Source organism: Neophocaena asiaeorientalis, unplaced genomic scaffold (genome assembly GCF_003031525.2).
Source record: "Neophocaena asiaeorientalis asiaeorientalis breed wild unplaced genomic scaffold, Neophocaena_asiaeorientalis_V1.1 scaffold278, whole genome shotgun sequence".
In the NCBI taxonomy this organism is placed as follows: domain Eukaryota; kingdom Metazoa; phylum Chordata; class Mammalia; order Artiodactyla; family Phocoenidae; genus Neophocaena; species Neophocaena asiaeorientalis.
This window is the reverse complement of record NW_020174431.1, coordinates 605,140-622,867: the sequence shown is the minus strand read 5'-3', so window position 1 is coordinate 622,867 and position 17,728 is coordinate 605,140. Positions and strand designations below refer to the sequence as shown.

The following is a 17,728-nucleotide window of genomic DNA, read 5'->3' as shown; positions in this document are numbered from 1 at the left end:
AGGAAAGAAAGATGTGCCTTCTCAGGGACAGAAACAGGCACAATGTCTCAGGGACACTGTCTCCTACAATTTCACATAGTTCCCATCGTTGGCCCAGAGAGAAGAGACCAAGCTTCTGTAACATCGTCTGTAATGCCTGCCCCCCACCATCCCCCCCTGACTAACCCACCAAGAACCTCCAGAGGGAAAGGGGCGAGGGGCTAGTTGGTTCTGTAGTATTGGGGGTCAGGTGGCGGAGCTAATGCTGCCCAGAGACAAAGGATTAAACCTTCACAATCAGGAGTTCGTCTTTAGTTCAGGGTTGAGCACGTACACCCCATGATGTTCACACCTGATTTTAAAACTGAGTCAGGAGAGAAAATGATTCAGGGAGATGCCCGTGGTGGTCCTCCCGTCAGTCTTCTGAGCCGGTCAATGTGACATTGCTCCAGGTTTGAAACAACTTGTCTGAGGTCCTAAAAGACACACAGGCTCATGACTTGGAGGTGTTTCTCCCTCCATCTACAGACAGATTGTGTGCCCTGCACCGTCCAGGTAAGATTTCATCAGCAAGTGGAAGGCATGTGATGTAAAGCGTGTCCACAAGGGAAGAATGGTCTTTTACTGGCAATCTGTGGGCACTCCTGAAAAATGCTCGTCTGTGATAAAATTATTAATGCTTTCACATCAGACAAAAGTTCCTCGTTCATACCCGGGGTGAATAGTAGCTGTCATATTTTTTTCTGCTCAGGATTTTGATAGATCCATGCAATAATATCCAAATTATTCCATGTTTACATACGGCAGGTGTCCAGCAGCGTGTGTGGAATTATGGCATTTAGGAAGAGATATTAGAAGTGGCGAAAGCATAATGAAAACTGTAGATTGAAACATAAGTTTCTTCAGCAGTTTTATGTGCCGTTGACAAAAAGGCAGGTGGGAGAAATGACTCCAAAAGCAACCCCAGACTTCACTCTCCTGTAACAATGTTCCTCTTAGGGACAAAGTGAAAGATGAATGAAGAAATCACTGGAGAATTAGCTAAAAAAAAGCATATTTACAAAACTATTGTAATTAATGCTGTGGAAATCATTTCTGAGAGTGTGAAAAATTGGGACTTGCCTGGTGGTGCAGTGGATAAGACTCCACGCTCCCAATGCAGGGGCCTGGGTTCAATCCCTGGTCAGGGAACTAGATCCCACATGCTGCAACTAGGAGTTCACATGCTGCAACTAAGGAGCCCACCTGCTGCAACCAGATAAATAAATAAATGAATAAATAGTGTGAAAACTTAATGTGAACACTCTTGTGTGAAGATACATTGGACTACAATTTTAAGTCAAGCTGACCTTTCAAAGACAACCTAATTACCTATTTGAACAACAGGAAAAAATAGAACATGCCAAATGGCAGAGTAGGTGTTTAGCCTTCGTCTAAGGAGGCAAAATGGACTTGAGCAATTATTTAATTGAATCCACTCAATATAGCTCATTTCGACCTAAAAGAACTCTCTCCTAAATAGCAGGTTATCTGTCTTAAAATTGTCTAGTTGATTGCCTCAGATCTCCAAGTTGCTTTACTATTAATCTACACCTAAATCGATGTTTGATGGATTCTTTCTCAATGCGTTTACTTTAATTTAATATAAGTATTTATTGAGTACCTATTTTGTGCCTGCCACTAAGAGATGCTCTTAGATAATGACCCTTTCCTTATAAAATCTAAGATTTTTAAAGAGGTGTGCCAGCCTTCCACAGCCTGCGTCCACAGTTACCACCTCTTCCCGTCTCAAGCCCATGGCGGTCCACCTTATCTAGCTGCCTTGCCTTTGCTCAACTGGTTACAGCTTGGACCGCTATTTCTGCTTTAAACGAAGCAACATGTGCTGACATCCCCTTCCAGGCTCAGAGGAAATGTCACCCTTCACAGGGCCTTCCCTGATAGAGTCCTTCTCTGCTTAATCTTTCAGAGCAGTTTCTGAGGACAAGGTATATTCACATGTGTTCATACTGCCCAAGATACATTAGATTTAAAAGAAATCATAGAAGCGAGTGCAGGTTCTTTTCTGCACATAGCTGCCCAGACCCATCCTCTGCCCTCTTGCCCTGTGCAGCCCTGGGAGGTGCCAGCTTGTCATTCTGGCCACGGGAAGGGACCAGGGATGGCTGAGGAGGAGAGGGAGACACCGGGGGTTTCTTCCCTTCTTTGGTACATCGCCCATGGCAAGAGTTGGGTGATTCCAGGGGCCTTTTCTCCATGGCTCCACCATTCACTGGGCTCCTCCACTAAACCAAGACTTCCTTTGTCCCTCCTGCAGCGGGAGGAACATCTCCCTGCCTCGGTGTCCCAGGGGGTCTCACGTGCCTCATTCTCACCCACCACCAGGAGTCACTGGACCGAGCTTCAGCTTTCCAATGTATTTTAAAGTAGTTTAAATGACATGTCATGACTTTTGTCCTTCCTTAGAGATCGTTCCAAAACCAAAGACGAAATATACTTTTTTTTAAAAAACGATAAAAATTGTAATCTTCTTATTACCATACAGGTTCATTGGATTCTCCCATAAATTCTAGATCATGATGGGATTTTGGTGATCTCATTTTTCCTGCAACTTGAAAAGTTTTGCTATTTCGTAATCCTAGAGATTACATCATTATCACTCATGCTTAAGCATCAGTTATTCCCAACAGTGCTTTAAAAACATGAAAACAATGAGAAATGGAGGAATGAGGGGAGGCCTAGGAAGTAAGGCAATTGTAAGACATGCCACCATCCTTCAGCTGTCTTATTGCAGAGTCTGAAGCCCTGCACACTTTCCATCTTCTGGCCTGCTTTAGCTCTCACTGGTCACAGCCGAGAATTCAGAATTTCTCCCCTTGCCCCTAACAGCTAAGAAGAGAAGAAGGAGGAAAGCCTTACACACTTATTAACCGGGAAACGGAAGAGACAGACGTGAGCACTCCGGACTCTAATCGTGACAGTAAAATTGATGCATAAGGGAAATCTCAGATTATAAACCTTCAAAGGATGATATTCTAGATGAATTGCCTTAAACTCAAGAGTCACTGAGCGATGGATAACACATATCGGGGTAAGGGGCAGGAAGAAATTTGGGAGGGGTTGAGGGAAGTGTTCTATAAGGTGACCGTGAGCACGTTTATACTACACGTACCTTTGAAAAAGTTACATGCAATAAATTGATGAATTTTATGATATGTGAAGTATTCCCCAATAAAAGTGGAATTACTGATGCTCTATTGCCACATAATAAATTCCCCCAAACAGAGTGGCATAGAACAGCACACTCTCATTCTCTCACGGTTCCTTAGGGTCAGGGGTCTGGGTGCAGCTTAGCTGGACCCTCTACCGTGGAGTCTGCAGTCAGCAGCAGGCAGTGGCTGGGCTGTGGTCACCGGGAAGGGGCCACTCCCAAGTGGTCGATGACATATTCCAGTGCCTTGCAGGCTGTTTGAGGAGCCCACCTCCCCCCAGTTCCTCTCCATCTTGGGGGCTTGAGTCATGGAAGCATCAACCCAAGAAGGCAAGAGACCACTCCAGCAGGACAGAAGCCATAACTCCTGTGACCTAATCATGTGATCAAGACCTCAATACCTTAGCTGGGTTCTTTCGTTAGAAGCCAGGCAACAAGTGCAGCCCACCCTGCAGAGGAAGGGATTATACAAGTTCATGAATATACTTTTTCCCGGCTTTCTTGAGGTATTATTTACATGTAACATATGTAAGGTTAAGACGTGATGATTTGATACATGTATATATTGCAAAGTGATGGCCCCATAAGGTTAGTTAACACCTCCATCCCCTCATGAAATTACTTTTGTTGTTGTTGTTGATGATGATAAGATCTACTCTCTTAATAACTTCCAAGAACCAACAGGAAAGATGGTATTCTGGGATGAGAATTCTCTCATTTTGGTAAAAAGATGTGTGAAAGAATTCTTTCATCTATTATGAAGTCTATGCTCTGGAGTTTCTTTGTTACACAGAGGTTTTCTCTGTTAAAATTCATCTTATGACTTATGGTGATGTTATTTTTTGTTATGCTTTTATTCTTGTCAATTATTTGTAAAACATTCCCTGGTGGCGCAGTGGTTGAGAGTCCACCTGCTGATGCAGGGGACACGGGTTTGTGCCCTGGTCCGGGAAGATCCCACATGCCACGGAGCGGCTGGGCCCGTGAGCCATGGCCGCTGAGTCTGCGTATCCGGAGCCTGTGCTCCGCAACGGGAGAGGCCACAACGGTGAGAAGCCCACGTACCGCAAAAAAAAAAAAAAAAAAAAAATTAAAATATTTAAAATAAACAAATACAAAGGATCTATTGGCCCACAGTGGTCAGTGGTGAGGGTTGTTTTTATAGGAGTGCAGAGGTTGACTGCCTGTACCTCTGTGAGCTGTTTCTTCCCTGAGATCTTCATTTGAATCATCTAGCCTGAATTACGTTTCCTTCAAAGACCCTGAGTAATAAAAACAATGTATAGGGTTTTAACACATTTGTGGTCAGAAATAAAAATTAAAAAAACACACCCATGGGCTTCCCTGGTGGCGCAGTGGTTGAGAGTCTGCCTGCCGATGCAGGGGACACGGGTTCATGCCCTGGTCCGGGAAGATTCCACATGCCGTGGAGCAGCTAGGCCTGTGAGCCATGGCCACTGAGCCTGTGCGTCCGGAGCCTGTGCTCCGCAACAGGAGAGGCCACAACAGTGAGAGGCCCGTGTACCGCAAAAAAAAATTAAAAATTTAAAAAAATAAAAATTAAAAAACGCACCCAGTTTGGAAAATACCAAAAAGAACCAGGACTTGCAGCGAGACCATCCCACCACAAGCTGCAAACGGTGGCCTAGGGAGGCTGGATGTTGGGAACAGAACTGTCCTGCACGTTTAGTGCACTTGGCTACAGATGCCCTGAGAGAATCACTTAGGGGACTTAGACGTCATCCTTGAACACTGAACACACATTTTGGTCAACACTTATGGAGACACAAAGCATCCACACCCTCCGTCTGAAAGTGGGTATCTTTCAAAATGATGCCAGGTTTGTCGGTTTTCTTGTGTTCACCCGCTCAGCTGCCCTGGGAATGTTTTCTTGCATAAGAAACAGGTCTTGACCTGTGAGGTGCTCTCTGGTACCCACCATTCCATCCGCTGTGCTTGGGCCAGATTCTGCCATCCCTCCTTCAGGACTCGGTCTGTACACAGGGCATGACCCACAAGTTCCTCAGGAGACTGTTTTTCATGATGACACAGATTTTAAAATAGGTGGAAAGAAAGGCAACCTGGATCTGGAATAATCCACCTTCAGCTCTGGGTTTTGTGAGTCATTGTGGAACTCCTGATGGTGAAATCATGTTAGATCTTGAATGTTAAGGTAAATGATCTCATTTTTCAAATATGGGAGCAGTTTCTTAAACTAAGACTGCATTCCATAAAATGATCCAAGGGACCAATTAGGTTGACGGGGAGCCTAAGGTGCTGTAGAATATCTGTGCAGCGATGACTTTTTAAACTGTTATTTGAAATGACTTCAGACTCACCCCCCCACCACTAATGAGCTGTGCCCGGCCGTACCCCTGACCTCCCCTCTCTGAACACCTGTTCCTTCCTCCACATTCCCTGCAGGATCCACTTCACAGGGCTTTGTAAAGACTAAACTAGAAGACAGATCTCTGTAGCTTGTTGCTGCTTTTCTCCCTCTCTTTTTCCTGTTCTTGCTTAAGAGAATTAGTCTCATTAAACAATATTGAAGAGGAAATTATCCCATTGTGGCCACTTCGGCCAAAGCTGATGGCTCTAAGGCTATAAAGTTCTCCTAACAATGTCTGCTTCCAAGGTATGTGGTCACTGACTCACGTCCGTCCCCACAGGGCCGCAGAAGAAGGTCCCCACTTTGCTAATTTTACAGATAAAGAAACTGAAGAGGAAAACGACTGGTAATTTGGAAACGTAGCTGTCAGTACAAAATTGAATCTATATTTGTCTAAAAGGAATTATGTGCTCTAGCTAAAAAAAAAAAAGAGAGAAAGAGAGAGGGAAAGAAAGAAAGGAGGGAGGGAGGAAGAAAGGAAGGAAGAAAAGGGAAGAGAGGAAAGGAAAGAGAGAGAAGAGACAGAAAAGACAGAAATGAAAAGATATAAGGACAGTTGCAAAGGTAAGTGAGGATCCTAGCTAAGGACCACGTTCAACTATTATTCAGGTGGAAAAACCAGGCCATCGTTTCCATGGTATTCCACACAGAGGCTTATCTTTTCAATTCCTGCAGCAATGTGATCCAGGACTCCCTTACTCATAAAGATTTGGGGTTCCTCATTCCATTCAGAACAAATCCAAAGTCCTCCTCGGGCATCAAAGCACTAGGGATCTGCCCCTGTCTCTCTGCCCCGCCTTCTCTGCCACCTCTGCATCCATGGTCCTGCCCTCCCTGGAGCAGGCCCCCAAGCTGCACTGTCACTAACGTGACTTGTTCATTTGAAGAAGCCTTACCTTTAAACACCTGTAAAAACTCCCAGTCCTCAGGCTTGCCCCAAATCCCTCCTCAGGAGGTCTCTTCCAATCAGAACACCTACCTCTCCCTTATCCCTACACTGATAACCTTGATGTTTTGTTAGGAAAAGGCTGATGGACCAGAGCTGGAGCAGAGCTGTTTCCATGTGCGTCTCCCGGGTCATTTGCTAGGAGTCCCTAGTTCACTCCCATGGGGCTGCAGATGATGCTTTGGATATGGCAGGAACCTAAGACACACTTCCCTGCCGTACTTTAACCTGATGACTCTGGATATATCCCTCCCAGCTTCAGTTTGGGGTCTGAGTTCTGGTCCATGTGCCCCATGTGTCTTATTTTCACCCAGCGCTCAAGGTGCTTTATCTAATTGTATCCAAATGCCTCCATGTCATCTTTGCTCGGATGTCTAACAGAGGCTTAAAATACTGCACGTCCATAACAGAAGCCTTGATGTCTGCAGAAAATGGTACTTCCTCTTCCATCTTCCCCATTACAGCAGACAATCCACCTTCGCCCTGTCACTCAGGTCAGAAAATGAGTCACCTTTGACTGCTGTCCCCTCCCACTCCATGATCATTCCAGCCATCTACGCTGTCTTCAAAATCCATCCCCATTCTGAACACTTCCCACCGCCCCTCCCCACTCCGTCATCCCCTACCCCCACTGTAGCAGTGCCCCAACCAGAATCCCTGCTTCTGGTCCAGCCCTGCAATCTCTTCACCACACGGCAGCACCTTAAACCAAAAGCAGAGCAGGTCACCTCCACAGAGAAGACCTCCTGCCCCTCACTCTGTGTCCTGTTATTTGGTGTTAGTGTTTTGTGTGTTTTCAACAGCAGTTATTGCTTCCAAGATTATAGACGAAGACACGGACTGTATCTGACTTACCATGGCATCCCCATCATGCAGTAATCACTTAATAAATATTCATCGACTGAATAAATGGATGTAACTCCCTCTGAACTGTGACCCACCAATCTCAGCCCCTCCCTGGATGCTGGTGGCCGGCCCTGCCTGTGGCTTTGCACATCTTTACGCTTTCTCCTGATATGATTTCCCTCTTCTTTCTAGAAATCCAATTTCTCTCCCATCCATCCAGACACAACTCCAATTCCACTTTTGAAGGAAAATCCTTCCCTGATAACACCGTGTCACAGCCATTTCCTCCTTCTCTGACACCTACTCCTCTTTATCAAAATCCCCTTATTTCTGCTCGTGAATCGTGTGCTATTTGATTTCAGTTCTCGTCCTTTTGAAGTTATCATCCACTAAGCTCGAATTGTCAGTAAAAGCTGAGTCAGAGGCTGGAGCCCATTCCTCCATTCCTAAGAAATTCAGGAGAAAAATATTTACTGAGAAGGGTTATTAATTATTTTAAATTAGCATAAATCCATGCCCTGCCTTTTAAATACTCAGAAGTTAACTGGTGACTAGGGAGTTGTCATTACCAAAGTTCTCTGAAGCAGTATGATATTTTGGTCATTTAAGACCTTCTTTCGGCTTCTGTTCTGCTATGAATAGAAGACAGAGAGGAATCAGGGGAAATAAGCAAAGAAGGGACTTTCCATGAAGAGGGTTCTTAGAAAAGGCTCAGAGCCCCTCCACCCTCCCCACCCCCACTTAATGACCCCTGATAGCCCCTCCCTACAGGGAGGCTGGAAACCTCCCTGAAGGCCCTGTTGAATGGACTTGAGCTTATGACAGTCGTACAATGTGTGGATCCCTAAACCCACAGAAAGGGTCCCACTAAAAGTTTAAAATTTCCACATTATGAACAAGTATACAAAATGCAAACATAAAAGTCAAGATGTAGTGGGAAGGAGAAATCCAAATAAATTATGTTACAAAGCTGACAAATACCACAAACTTCGCAAATTCCAGAAGAATCCATTATATTTGACTCATTAATGGCCTGACATAGCTAACATCACTCCATAAGATTTCTTGCTTATCTCTTGAATTGCCTCTTTATGGCAATGATTTTATAACATAATTTTCTAGAGGTGGTAGGAAGATAATCCAGTCTTCCTCTAGCACATGTCATCAAAACTAGTTTTTTTTTTTTTTATTAGCTTTAGCTTAGAAAAGTTCTTTTCAGCTTCACAACTCCTAGTTGATAATAGCAGGTAAATATTTTACATTTCTTATCAAATTTTGGACAACCTCTATCAACATCTTTAACCTATAATCTGTAAAAATTCCGGGGCATTTTGTGTTTTCTTACAGAATAATTAATTGTACATTACCTCTCAATACTTCTGCTAGAAACTCACCTCTCCCTTTTACTGAATGACCACTTTCAGTCTGATCTGAAAAATTTTTATACCACTTACTTCTCAACGTGAGAATAATTTCTATCAATGTCACTGCTTGTTACCGATTGCTTTTGTTTCATATTCTGTTGATTTTTATCTGAATTTTCCCTCTCAGTTCTTTTGTAAATAAGTTTAAAGATAACCTTTAAATAAAGGTACCTTTTAAATTCATAAAATCAGAAGTCTGGAATTTCTGATTTGATTGAAACATTCTGAAATGGCTTTTCAAATCACTGTTAAAATGGCATATTCCCAGCCTAACTTCCCCTCAGCCAGGTCCCAGAAATTCCTGTAGCTCCCGCCACTGGCTGGCACAGCAGGGCTGCAAAGTGGAGATTCTGGAGGGGAAAGAAACAGTGTCTTAACCAGTGTGGTTGTGTCCCTTCTGAGAACCATTCTCAACATATGACCACGTGAGCTCACCCTGAAGCCTGAAACTTCTTTAGCTTCGTGGAAAATCCACATCAGCAAAGATCGTCTTTCACAAAGCACAGGAAAATTTAAATGACAATTATCTGCTTCTGCTGCCTGGAGATGAAGAAGGCTAGAGAAACACCACAAGACTCTCCATTAAAATTCTAGACCCTTACAACTTTTTAAAACCTACGGCAAATCAAGCAAACGGCCACGCGGTTCATCAGTACAGGACCAACTGCACGGCGTATCAGCAGCTTTAGAAGCATCTTGCCTCCAGCACTTTCCAAATGTGCATTTCTTGTGGTTTAAAGCAAATGCATACTTCACTGGCTCACTGATTCAGCCAGTTTTTCATTCTCGGTGCCTTCCTCTGTGTCAGGCACTAGATTCCGACTGATGGAAACAATACAGGACACGCTCTCTGAGGGATCAGACTCCAGCCAGGGTGACAGGAAAGGCCACATGGACAACACCCCGTCAGAATAAGTGCCTGGAGAGCTAAGTGTGGCAAAATCACATGGACGTGGGGCCTGGAGGTGGGAGGGGGAGGGGCAGTCTTAGCCCTGGGCAAACATCTGAGCCTTCACTAGCAAAGTAAGGCAAAGGTCATCAAAGAATGACATGCGGGGCTTCCTTGGTCCGCGGCCAAAAAAAAAAAAAAAAAAAAAAGAATGACATGCGTGGCCAGGAAAACGGATAATGGCTGGGAACCTTATGGGAGGACTGACAGCATTCATAGTTAGCGTTTATTAAAATACACACTAATTGGGTGACTTGCCCAGCGTTACTTTTTTGACTCATTGAGCATACTCTGGAGTGTAATACCCTTAATCTGTGACGGTGATTGCAGTTCATTGTGAACCTAGCTACTTGGTTACCTTTTCTAGTTGGGAGATGAAAAAACAAAGCCATACACAGTCTTTCACCTCAGTTACGCCCCAAAGTAGGAAAAGCAGCAGAGAGAGAAAGAGAGAGAATGAATGATAGGAAGGTAAGAAACGAAATAAAACACGTAATGGAGAAATGAGTCAACAGTCCAGAGAGAGTGATTTGCATTGAAAGAGTTGAACAATAGCTAACAAGCATCCCCCACTGGACACCATCCCAGGCCGTTTAATTTCACTTGTCTTTAGAATGTCAGGGGGCAACAGCAAATTGTGTAACTTATATTTCCCTTTTAGAATTTTCTGTCCTAGTTGATAATTCTGAACATAGTTTCAATGGTGAACAAGAGCCTAAAGACCATTTTTTCTTTTAACAAAAATGCTATTTTTGTCTAATTCACTGCCATTATAATAACTCCCCACCCGTGAACCACTTCTCATTTAGTCTAGATCTGAATATGTGCAAATGACCTACAGCCCACTCTTCCCTACGTTTTCAAATCATTTTATGGTAATTCCTTACACATGTTGAATTTTTAGAGACAGTGAAGCCCCCATAGAAAACCAGTGGGCCGAGGCTGGAGGCTGGGCGCTTGCTCGGCCACTTTTAAGGAGAGGGTCAAGCAAAGTAAAGAGTTGATTCCTGAGGTGGAAACACTTTCAGTTGCTGAGAGCACAATGAGATGAGATCCAGTGAAACCCAGTATTTGCCAGGCAAGAAAGGATTCTCACCAAAACCTTATTTCTCTTTGAAATATTAAGATAGAAATCAAAAAGAAGATTCAAATGGATGACCTGTTCTCTTCTGAAGGATAATTAGTTGGTATGAATTCAGTTTTCAGGAAGATGTATGCAAGCATTGATGAAGCTACCCCATTTCTATGATTCTATTCAAAACCACTGTCCCAAAATGAATCAGGTCACAAATTGGGAGGGGGGACCACACAAATCACTTTTTCTCCTTCATTGCAAATGAATTTTGCAAAATAAAATTTTAAAATATTTGAAACTCATCCATATATGTATATATTCTATTCTAGCGAAATCCTTTTAAAAGCCTTTGGAGGATTGCCCTTCTTCATGGAGTATTCCAGACGGTCGTCTTCAAGGGGACGTGATAATCCCTGGAGAGAGCAGGAACTGGGCGAAAGCACACCTTTTGTTCACTACGGTAGCAAAAATGACAATGTCAGTTAAGTTAACATATCAAGTGGCATCTCTGAAATGCCAAAATGAAGTAGAAAAGCCTTCGCCACCAGCAATTGAGGAAAAACACAGCAGAGCAGAGGGCTGGGTAGGAAACGGTCCAGGAGGAGGCTGCAGAACCCTCGGAATATGGGAGGTCCAAGGCTGCTGGATGATTTTAGCACACCACACCTGCTCCAACAGGCTGCATGGTGGACCAGGTGATGCTGGAGGGAGGTGATGCCAGAGGGAGGAACTAAGCTGGCAAGGGGCGGCAGGCTGGTGTCCTCACCGGGGTCGGAGGCTTGGAGCACAGGGCTGTTGAGAGCAAAGTAACAGAGCTGCCTTCCCTTGGAAACCTTCAGCCTTTATGCAGAGGTAAGGATCTGGACGACCAAACAGGCCTCGAATAAACACAAACAGGGATTCTGCACGCCAACAAATAGTTCTTCTGCTTTAAGCTGGCTCAAGAGAGCCAATAACAATGAAATCAGTTTATTTTCACCTCCTGTTAGCAACCAAGTAGAGCAATCCAGAAAAAGACATGTAGACGGCAGCTTCTATCGCTCATTCCAAACCTGAAAACTGGAAGGTAACCATCTCACACCATCAAATAATGATTTGCCAGTCAAAATACACAGGATCACATATTGGAGACAGTGGGATGAGTGTCATAGAGGTTATATTAAAATTCAATCAGTCCTTTGAAAAATCATAATACTTTCCAAACCCAGAAACCACTCACAATAGTCCTTTTTCTCTTTGCCTTATTTAATTTATTTATTTATTTATTTATTTATTTTTGGCTGGGTTGGGTCTTCGCTGCTGCACGCGGGCTTTCTCTAGTTGTGGGGAGCAGGGGCTACTCTTTATTGCAGTGCGCGGGCTTCTCATTGTGGTGGCTTCTCTTGTTGTAGAGCACGGACTATAGGTACACAGACTTCAGCAGTTGTGGCACGCGGGCTCAGTAGTTGTGGCGCACAGCCTTAGTTGCTCCGTGGCATGTGGGATCTTCCTGGACCAGGGCTCAAACCCATGTCCCCTGCATGGGCAGGTGGATTCTTAACCACTGCGCCACCAGGAAAGTCTCTCTTTCCCTTGTTTTAAAATTCACTGTCTTTGTCTTTTCCAGCTGTAAAGACATCCAGCTGGAAAACTCTAGTGCTCCTTTGATAATAATTAAAGATTTCAAACTGTAAAGTTCAGAACTTACCAAGGCAGCAGTATCTTCCTGTGAAGGTGGGAGATTGGAAGGCTGGAACGCTGGACTGCCTTGGGGTCCATCACTGACCAAACGTGTGGTCTTGGGCAGGCTCTTACCCCACGTGAATTTTCCATCTGTAAAGTAGAGATGATAAAATCTCCCCTTCAGAGTTGTCCTGAGATTTAAGTGAGGTCACACGCGTGACAAGTGCATTGTAAAACAGGAAGTCCCATGTAAGTGCCACCTGCCTGACTTTGAGAGAATGACTTCTGTAAACAGGAACCTCTGTTGGGTGAGAAACAATACCACCTTGTTCTTGGGAGTAGATGGAGAGGAATCCCATGTGGCAGTGACAGGGACTAAGGGAAATCAATGTTATTAATAATACACTATTAGCCATTCAATTGGATTACCTACCTAAACTCCCAAAGCTAAGATGTTATACATAAAATACTATGTGGAGTAGAGGTTGCAAATCCAAATACCTACACGGGCCAAGAAATCACATAGAGAGAAATGCAGGCTGGGAGCAAGAAAGCGCCATACTGATTGGCAGAAATCACGTGGCCTCAGCAGAGAGCAACTGTAGAGAATGCTGGAGACTGTGGAAAAATGAGGAGAGCAGTTCCCCTAAAAAAGGCAGTGGATACTCATCTCTGGCCAATTTTGGCATCAGCGAATGTGGCTCTCATCTTGCTAGATTTCCATCATTTTCAGAATATGGGAATCTAGGCGTGTAAATAAAATCTTCCCACTTTTTAATGTTGGCTCATATTCTCGCCCCTAAAAACACCATGTAGATCAAAACTGGGACCGGGAAACACAGGTGCCATTGGGTCTACTTGCCAGTTTGTACCCTCTGAAGGGAGAAGGCAAGAGGCAGAGAGTGGAGAGGTTGGAGGTTGAGTAGATAGCTTACTGATGTCAAAATTCACTGAAACTCACTATTACCTAATGTGGAATGTGGATGCTATCAAAGGCAGCAGTCGTAAGAAAAGTGAAAGCTGAGTCATGGCCAGGTCATTTGTGGGAAATGACTGCTGAGATCACTGGCCTCAAGTAAAACTGACCTTTTTTATTTTTTTCCCTCCTGCCAAACATTCCAGAGACCAACATATGTGAAGATGAAACCAAAACATCCCCTCTGGCCAAAGAGCTCTTGAAAACAGAAGAGGTGGGCCTGGCGGATGGCCCAGGGACCAGGTGGGTGGGTGGTGAAGCTCATCCCAGCCAGATCAGCTGAGCCCAGGAAATTGCACCTGGCCCTTCAGAACACACTTCCAGAAAAAGGTGAGGCCAAAAGGGTTCGACTCAGTGCCGAAGTTTTGACAGCACTATTTTTACGACATCTTAGATAACAAACCAAAAGGACAATGTGTACAAAAATAAATACCATCATTTAAAAAAAAAAAAGCAACCTCCTGGAAACAGAGATGTGCTTTGATCTTGGAAAGAAATCTTCATTAGTCTGTCTATTTGATGAGAATCTTAATTCCTCAAGCTAGTGTCTTCCAAACAACCCTGTGATCTAGAGCTGAATAAATCACAGAAGATGAATGTATCGACCTGTTTTAGTTTAAAAGTGAACATAGGACCTGGGTGTGTGCTATGTGTGCATTGTGGGGGAGGGGACGTGGTTCCAACAATTAATTAGGAGCTGTTATTTCCAGTTTTGTATTAGTTACAGATGTCTTAGGGTGTTTTTTGTATCATGATAAAAAGTATGTTTTGATTGGATCAAAATAACTGATTCAACTGAGATTACTAGTCAGGTGGTGATTTTCTTCTTACACAGCGTTAATGAGATCAGCTATGGATGCAACAGTAAAAAGGAAATTTGGATATTTATTCAAAAGAAACTCAGTATTTCAGATTCCAAATATACACTGCAGTTGCAAAAATAAATGTAAAGATATAATTTGAGGGGAAATTTACATCTCTCTATATTTTTTTCCATCCACATTTTCCTATGCCCCATCCCTTTGTCCATCCATAAAATCGCTGACCACTGCGCTGCTTGGTTTGTCAACATCCTAGCGCCCGCTAAGCAGATCTCACTAGCTTTGGTCCCATAGCAGGGTAACCATGCCAGGAGATAAGTGCCCGGAAAATAGCTCCCTGTCTTGGTGCTCCAATTCATTACTTATTTAAGTCACACGTATTTACAGAGGTCAATGTGCCAGGCATGAGGATAAGCACAGAGCCTGCAAAGCTGGCCAGTCATGACCTTGCCCGCAGGGACCCGTCCCCTCAATGCCCCACCCCCCCTCAGCCTGGGTCTAAGTAGCTGCTTATTTTGTTAATTCCTTGAGGATTGGCCCTGAAGTCAAGGATGATGATTTTCATCTCCTTAGTGACAATTCATGAAGCACATTTGATGCATAAATGAATTAGTAGCATCGGGAGCAGAATGGAGGAGGGCAGGGAAGCCTGGGGAGACACGTTTGTGTCTGGGGCAAACTTAGGCTTGGAGGGTCATCCAACCCAACCCCGAAACTGCCTTGATAATAACTGATAATAACTGACCCCAGACAGTGATGTGTGCTCAATTTTGCCAGGGAATTCTCCTTCGGGGAAGGATGGATTTGTTCTAATTTACTACTTTCCCCACCTGCCTTGAATTCACAGGAGTCTCAGGAAATATCTAGAAATTTGAGACAATGGGTAAAATAAAGTGGGAAACTCAGCAAACCCCTTTGAGCATCTGCTAATCGTCTGGTAAGAATGGCTACTCAGCCTGTAACAGAAGGTGTTTCAATAAATCAACCATACTCCAATATAAAATAAAAATTTTTTAATTAAATTAAAATTTTTTTTAATGGATTTAAAGTGGAAAAAAAAAAAGGTGTTTCACACTCTGTCTGGCTCAACCAGGACAGGATGAGAAAGCCCCCAGGATGAGGTAAGGCTTCATGGAATTTACTGATAAGCAGAGTGGGGTCAGTCCTCCCACCCGGGTAAGGATCATTATTCATTAACTTGTAAAAGACAAGTCCTTTTATTCCCTAGTTCTGTGGCTCAAGGAGGAACTTTCATCATCTCTCCTTATTCCTCATCTGTTGCTGGAATTTGTCATTAACAGGAGCTCACCCTACTTACAGTTTTAATCACACTGTCTCTATCTTGGGTTTCAAGCTCTGCACAGTTCATCTGTGGCTTGGAGTTCCCTATGACGTCAGTAATAACTGACCTATTTATCACTGCTCCCGACTGCTGATCTGAAAGTAGGGGTTTGAAAGAAAGGACATCAGAAATCATTACCAAATGTGAAATAGATAGCTAGTGGGAAGCAGCCGCATAGCACAGGGAGATCAGCTCAGTGGTTTGTGACCACCTAGAGGGGTGGGATAGGGAGGGTGGGAGGGAGGGAGACGCAAGAGGGAAGAGATATGGGAACATATGTATATGTATAACTGATTCACTTTGTTATAAAGTAGAAACTAACACACCATTGTAAAGCAATTATACTCCAATAAAGATGTTAAAAATAAAATGAACACAGAATCCAAAAAAAAAAGAAGAAATCATTACCTTCCTGCGTGCACAATTAGTAATAGGAAAACCCAGAGCGAGCGAGCGAGCGTTCTGTGAACCCTAAGGATGGGGAGAAATCCCTAGGACAGTTAGAAAATGCCTCCTTGAAGCCCAGATCAGTATCTCTGCTTGTTATCAGGAATCCTCTTCAGCTGACAGCAGACTTCGGTTAAAAACCTCCCCAGTGAGCTAGTTAAGGTAACAAAGTTCTGTTCCTTCCACCTAGAAGTTAACCAAAACACTTGCTCGTCTGAAAAGAACTCCCATTATCCATTTAGACCCCAAGGTCCAATCCTCTCTCTGGATCTCTGGAAGTTTCTTGCTTTCAAAGCAATTCTGAATGTGACCCCCTCAGTCTCCTGAGGGCAGGCAGCTTAAGGGGGCACCTTCCTGATCGATAAGAGAAAGGCAGCTCAGCTCATGGAAATTTCTGCAAAGTGAGAGGAGCTATCATTTTAGAAAAATACCAGCACTGAATTATGTGAGGTAAATATGAAAGAAAAAAAAGCAGCAAGTATTTCAGGAAAGAAAAAAAAAACAAAAGCCTAAGAAGACTTTTCCTCAAAGAGTTGATGTTTAAAAGAATGAAAACAGTTAAGCATCCATCTCTAGAACAAGCCGCCTGGAGATTCCTCGGGTGGTGGGTGTGGCTTCCAGGTAACCCAGAAGCACAATCTCCCACCTGGTCACCATCTTTTCCTTCTCTCCATGCAGTAAAGCAGCGCTCACACTTCCAACTTACAGAGAAAAATTAATGCTAAACAAGTAAGGTTCAGTGTCAGCCTTTTGGGGAGGGGTGGGGAGTGAAAATCCCCAATAGGGTTCCCGAGGGGATTGCTGCCCCAAAAGGAATCAGTCCTGTAGGTAACACAGAACACGAGTGTGTGGGCGCCCTGACTCAGGCAGGGTGGGCAAGACGGACTTAGGAAAGGAAGTAGAAAGCGACTGACAACGCAACCCGTGTGGATAGCCTCACTGTAGGACTTGGTTTCTCAGCGGCGTTGGGACAAGGCAGAGGCAGGTGAAGACAGAAGCACTCAGGAATAAGGACCGACTCTGCGCTGCATTTGACCCCAATGGAAGCAAGTTATTCTTACTCCCCATCCTCAGCCGGCTTGGTCCAGCTCGGAGATGTTCCAGAGAATGAAATGTACAGCTTCTGCGGGCAGCAGGACCCAGCCTCAGGGCCGGGCGTTTCCTTTCATAGAATCACAAGGGCCGGTGTCACGCTGAGTCCGCATGGAGGAAGGAAGTGTTTACTAACCCTTAAAAACCTAAAAGACTTGTATAGTCCAGAAAGCTCGACTGCAAATATCCTTTAATAAAGATAAGTGGTGGTGGTGGTGTGATGAATTGGGAGATTGGGATTGACATAAACACACTAATATGTATAAAATGGATAACTAATAAGAACCTGCTGGATAAAAAATAAATAAAATAAAATTCAAAAAAAAATTAAAAATAAAGATAACTCAAGTTGGGCCGTGTGAACTTGAAAGAGAGCTAGATAGTAAGAAATCCTTCTTTTTAAGACCTTTTGGGTCATCCATATAAAATTATCATCATGTTTTTGTTTTAATTTAATTTAATTTTTTATACAGCAGGTTTCTGTTCCAGGTTTCATGTTTCTAAGTCAAGGGGATTCAAGGTACTTCCCGTGAAAACCTAATACACATGTGACATGTTGAGTGGTCAAG

The 17,728-nt window shown here is 43.7% G+C and overlaps 1 long non-coding RNA gene across 3 annotated transcripts in view; it reads right to left on the bottom strand.

The window, feature by feature from the left end:
* Window positions 1–17,231, bottom strand: part of LOC112407544 (uncharacterized) — a 28,253-nt gene extending 11,022 nt beyond the window's left edge. Inside the window, exons 1-3 of one of the 3 annotated variants that reach the window (XR_003004791.1) lie at window positions 17,129–17,231; window positions 12,507–12,631; window positions 12,279–12,335 (exon numbers count right to left, since the gene is read on the bottom strand). This is a non-coding gene — a long non-coding RNA (uncharacterized LOC112407544). Of the gene's footprint in view, window positions 1–12,278; window positions 12,426–12,506; window positions 12,632–17,128 lie in introns of those variants that run through there. The other 2 variants (XR_003004790.1, XR_003004789.1) reach the window with 2 other exon arrangements.
* Between the last annotated feature and the right edge of the window lie 497 nt (window positions 17,232–17,728).